The sequence below is a fragment of the Penaeus vannamei genome, chromosome 3 (genome assembly GCF_042767895.1).
Source record: "Penaeus vannamei isolate JL-2024 chromosome 3, ASM4276789v1, whole genome shotgun sequence".
Lineage (NCBI taxonomy): Eukaryota > Metazoa > Arthropoda > Malacostraca > Decapoda > Penaeidae > Penaeus > Penaeus vannamei.
Genome location: NC_091551.1, coordinates 10,856,330 through 10,861,329, shown reverse-complemented (window position 1 = coordinate 10,861,329; position 5,000 = coordinate 10,856,330). Strand labels below are relative to the sequence as shown.

Below are 5,000 nucleotides of genomic sequence, written 5' to 3'. Positions count from 1 at the left end.
TAATTTATATCTTATTTATTATGATTGATATTGTTTGTTAAGTAAATTTTTGGAGAAGGGTTGCACAAATACGGAGGAAATTACCATAAAAATATGTAAAAGAACTTTATTAGATATAAATATTAGACTACAAAGAAGTAAGGCTTATGAATCTATGATATGATAATGCAGCCAAGTCCAATGATTTCATGGCCTCTGTGCATTACTATCTGGCAGAGGCAATCAAACCATGTATATTTAGGATTTGATAACTTGCTGACATCCCAAACAATTTACCAGAAGATAAAGAATCAGCACCAACTCAGCTTTGCTGAATAAATGTGTATTGGAGAGGTTTGCAAGCCTTTCCTAAAGCGAAGTATGAAGGCTACTGCATTATTTGATGTCCTGTTATAAACAGTAATCCTTCTGTTATATATGTATCTCTGTTATGTAAATTATTATTTTGTATGGAAGCTTTCATACTGACATGACAACTTGGCAAGACTGGAAAGTGTGCTACTTATTGTCAAGATCACGCTTACAGTGGAGTTTTCCTTAGCAAATGTGCACCATATTAACCCTTTCCCTGACAGTGTGAAAAATGGCATTTTGGCCACCCAGCCAAATGCTGCCCTCAGTGTGCCCAACCTGGTCATGACCATTCAAATTGCCCTGCTCAGTCATATACATCTGCCAACTGTGGTCAGTCCCATAGCATATTTTATAGGAACTGCCCTGCCTATAAGCTCTCAGATTCAAACTAGGCCTCACTTTACATGAGGCTAGGCAGGAAGTACGACAATGAGGTTTTTCCTCTCTACCTATTCCAATGCAGTCCTTTGCTCTGCACCCCACTCCATCCTTACAAGATGTTTCTGCATATCCCCAAGTATCTCATCCCTCTACCCTGAACTATCCTACCTCTACTCTTCCTATCCCCTAATCAAATCCCTTTTCCATTCTAAGTCCAGATATTCCAATTCTCTACCACTTTTGTCTACCTCCCCCTTACTTTATGCTTTGCACCAAACAACCTAAATGTTCAACTCCATCTTTGCCTTCCACACCCTCTCCTGCACCTTCCTTTTCCTCTGCTCCTCGAACATCTATTCCCTCTTCTCATCGTCACAAGAGATCCTTTTTTTCTATAACCTTTGACATTAACACTCCTTATACTAATAATTAACTCATTTACCCATTTCACCACAATACTTTACCATAGTGCTGCTATACGATGTTAGATGTCTTGCACATTTATTTGTTTCAACCATTAACCATATATGGATATGCATATACACAAAGATAATTGCATATCTGTCTTTTTATCATATATATATATATATAAATTATATATATATATATATTTTTTTTATAATATATATATATAAAATTATACATATACATATATATTTATGATTATATATGTGTGTGTGTGTGTGTGTGTGTGTGTGTGTGTGTGGTAGATATGCATGTCTAGACTGATAGATATCCATTTATTACATTGTATATGCATATTTAAGTAATGAACATTCATTGGGTCAGGCCTTGCATAATTTGGGTGAACCTGCCAATAGTCTGCAAAAACAAAATTTGCTATAACTAATGGCAGTAATTAAAGTTGCATGGCATCAAACATCAACAAATTTGCTTGGTTGACTAAAACTAATACTGGTATATCTAATCAGTAGATAACAGAAGCATTTCATTAAGACCAAATTCATTAGTATCAGCATTATACAGATTGTCTGTGGAATTACTGGTAAACTGTAGGGGAAAGACTATAGAGTTCATATTTAGAGCCCAAGATAATAGAATAAACCATTAATCATTTCTTTAGCAAAGATAATGAAGTGTTTAGAAAGCAAAGTTATGGTCCATATATATAATTTTATACATCACTTACAGAAGGGTACTTTACAGCTGAAGCCAGGGTGAATGAACATCATTGTTCTTATGTTTGTTTTAGATGGTTGTAGATTCATTAAGAGTAATTGTATTGGGTGTAGTAGTGACCTTGAGTAACCCATTTGTTTGTTTGTTTGTTTTAGTAATACTATACATCTCAGATTTTCGAGGATGGGAGATAATGTTTAGATAACCTTTATTAATAAAGTGTACAGAAAAATCTGGTCTTTGTTTATTTATCTGTATAATATGACTTGCTCATTTTTCTATAATGAAGATACAACTTGATCTGCTGATTTGATCTTGTCAGAGTTGGTTGATATGTTTATGTTTTTTGTTAACGACAATTTGTGATAGTAAAGGAACCATTTTATGAATAGTGTACAACTAATAGGTGTAATATATATAGTTCATAGATCAATCCTTATGTGGTGCCATAAAACAGTTAGAAAAATCCAGTGACAAACAATCAAACCACAAAATAGGTTTAATTTTAAAGAGAAGAAAACTCACTTGAAGACCCTGTTTCATTTCCAAACCTGAAGATGAAATTTTGAGGCTTTCAAAACAGTTGTTTCATCTTACTGGAAATGCATTTTGTCTATTGTCATAGAAAGGAGTAAAGAGGATTAGGTAAAGAAGGTATTAAGTAGTGTGAAGCCTAGAGACTGTTGGGATTTGTTTTTTGTAACTCCGGTTTTATTACCTTCACCCATCTGAAATACAGCTGTTTCACCCAATGTGCATCAGTCACTAAACAAGCATCCCAGTTCAGGAGAAATATTAATAATTGGTTTCTAATTGTTTTAATTCTTGTCTTATGAGTTGTAATACTTAAAGTATCACTCCAAGTACAACAACTGCCAACACTTAAACCTTTCTCCTACTATATGTTATTGCAGTCTCATATAATCCCTGAAGAATGTATTATCCTTGAATGTAGTATTATTTTGCAAGACTGTTACATAAAAGGAATGATAGTTGCATTTCTATTTATGTCCGAGCAACATACAACACAAGCAGTCAATAACACTTATTCTTAGTAGGCCTAGTAAGCCTAGTAGATAATTGTCTTTATTGAAGATTACCAATTTCACATTCACTCTGAGTGATAATGAAAACATTGCTGAAGATAATGAAGGTAATTCATTAGGAATGAAATAGGATATTGTAAAAATTATTTACTCAACACAGGCAGATAATTCATAGGAAATAACATAAAATGCTTTGTTTTACAGCAGATTTGAGCTGTTAATGCTTTATCTGGCTGATTTCATAAAAAAAAGAAAAAAAAAATTCACCCATACCCTGCAAGATAATTATATGCTTAGGTGTAGTAAGGTAGCACATACCATTTTGCTATGTAATGCTATGAATATATGAACTTAGGTATACCTTTTCAATCATACTGGAGAAATGCCAATTTTTTACATGAAAATATATGTAAAAAGAAAAGAGAAGTATTGGTATTATTTGATAAGCAGCTCATTACAATTCATTATATCAATAACAGTTTTGTAAAACAGTTTCTAACAGTCATAGATATTAGCTTGGTCTACAGTTTTATCTCAAGTACAAAGTGAATTTACTGTATGATAAGACAAACGGTGACTTATTCAGTTTAGCCATAGCTTAGGCCAGAGTTGTGGTTATTATGATTTCTTTATTGATTCATATAGATAAGAAATATGGTTTTACTTCCCTTTCCAGATGTGGATGGCAGTAACGTGAATGGTGCTCTGGCCTGATCTGCTACAGTCTTTCCACTTTACCTTCTGGGAAGCAGTGCACTTCCCTCAGGCTGTTTTTTAAGGTGTTGAATTGTTTTATTTTTATTTTATCTTAAAGATGTATGTTGTTTGTGTGTATACATATACTTGTACATTATACATTTATAGTTTCCCAGTTGGTTTGCAATACACATTCCAAGTTTACAAGCAAGATGTTTCCTTGGTTAATGCTGTGCAACTCTCTTTTGCTTGGTCATTTAGTTATTTCTTCAATGAATTGAATCTTCTTGTCATTTTTGGTTGTTCATGGAAATTATATTACATGTAGACAGTGACCCCCCAGCCTTACTAGTCTATTTTATTTAGAATTTTGACATGTTTTGTAGGTCTTTTGAAATGAGTAATGTACAGTCTAGATTTCCCATTCTTTATCAGGTAATGATTTTTTAAGGCTCTATTTGTATACTGACTATCTATATAGGTGGAAAGTATTTCTCATATATACACAGATTATATTGATAGGTATATTACTTTTGTGAACTTCTATCAGATTACAGACTTAAATGTGTCTGTGTTCATAGACATGTTCACATTATTGACTTACTCAGTGTCACTGTCCAGAAGAGCTAGGCCCACAATTGATTTCTTACTGATAACATGTATGTAAAGAAAATGGTTGCAGTTGCTAGGACATACCTGGAACTTAAACATAAAGGAAGTACATATTGGTAATATTTTTTATGGTTTCTCAGGTAGCTTAGTGGGATATACTTTAAATCCTTTTAAATTGTTTTACATGAATTTAAAAGGCTACAGGAAAATATTTCTTCATGTTTAGTATCCAGCAGTGAAGAGGAATTTATAAGTCATTGCTGTAGTAACTTCATTCATAATAGTTTTCATTCATTACAAAAACAGAATATTTGTGGGCAGATAAACTGATAGATAAACACACAAATAAAGGTTTTCCTGTGCATTTGGCTTTGAAAATGTTGAATTAAATTGATTTGCAATACATGAACTGGCATGATTGTATAGATAGTGTTTAGCAATTGAATTTATTATTGAGTCACAAGGAAGTATTAGCTTGTTGGGTTTCCTTATCACACCCATGATATTTCAAAAGGTGATAGGTAGAAAAAGAATTATCCATGAAAAGGTTTGTATGATGGTTGCTTAACAAGAACATTGGTTGATACACTATACACAGTTTGAATATGAAGACACCTGTCTGTCAAAGCTTGTGCATGTGCATGTATGTGCATTTCCACATGTATGAGTGAAAAGATGGTGATGGCAAAGAATTACTAGTAAATGCATGCAAGTGGATACATTTTAGTTATAGATTTGGAATAATCATTTAACGTGATTTTGGGGAAGCCT

General features: G+C 33.0%; 1 protein-coding gene across 20 annotated transcripts in view; it reads left to right on the top strand.

The window, feature by feature from the left end:
* LOC113809605 (inositol-tetrakisphosphate 1-kinase-like) overlaps nt 1-5,000 on the top strand; it is a 26,791-nt gene that overhangs the window by 451 nt on the left and 21,340 nt on the right. For all 20 annotated transcript variants that reach the window (XM_070141253.1, XM_070141225.1, XM_070141190.1 and 17 more), the window contains exon 2: nt 3,598-3,700. The gene's annotated coding sequence lies outside the window, so the exon portion shown is untranslated. The remainder of the gene's footprint in view (nt 1-3,597; nt 3,701-5,000) is intronic.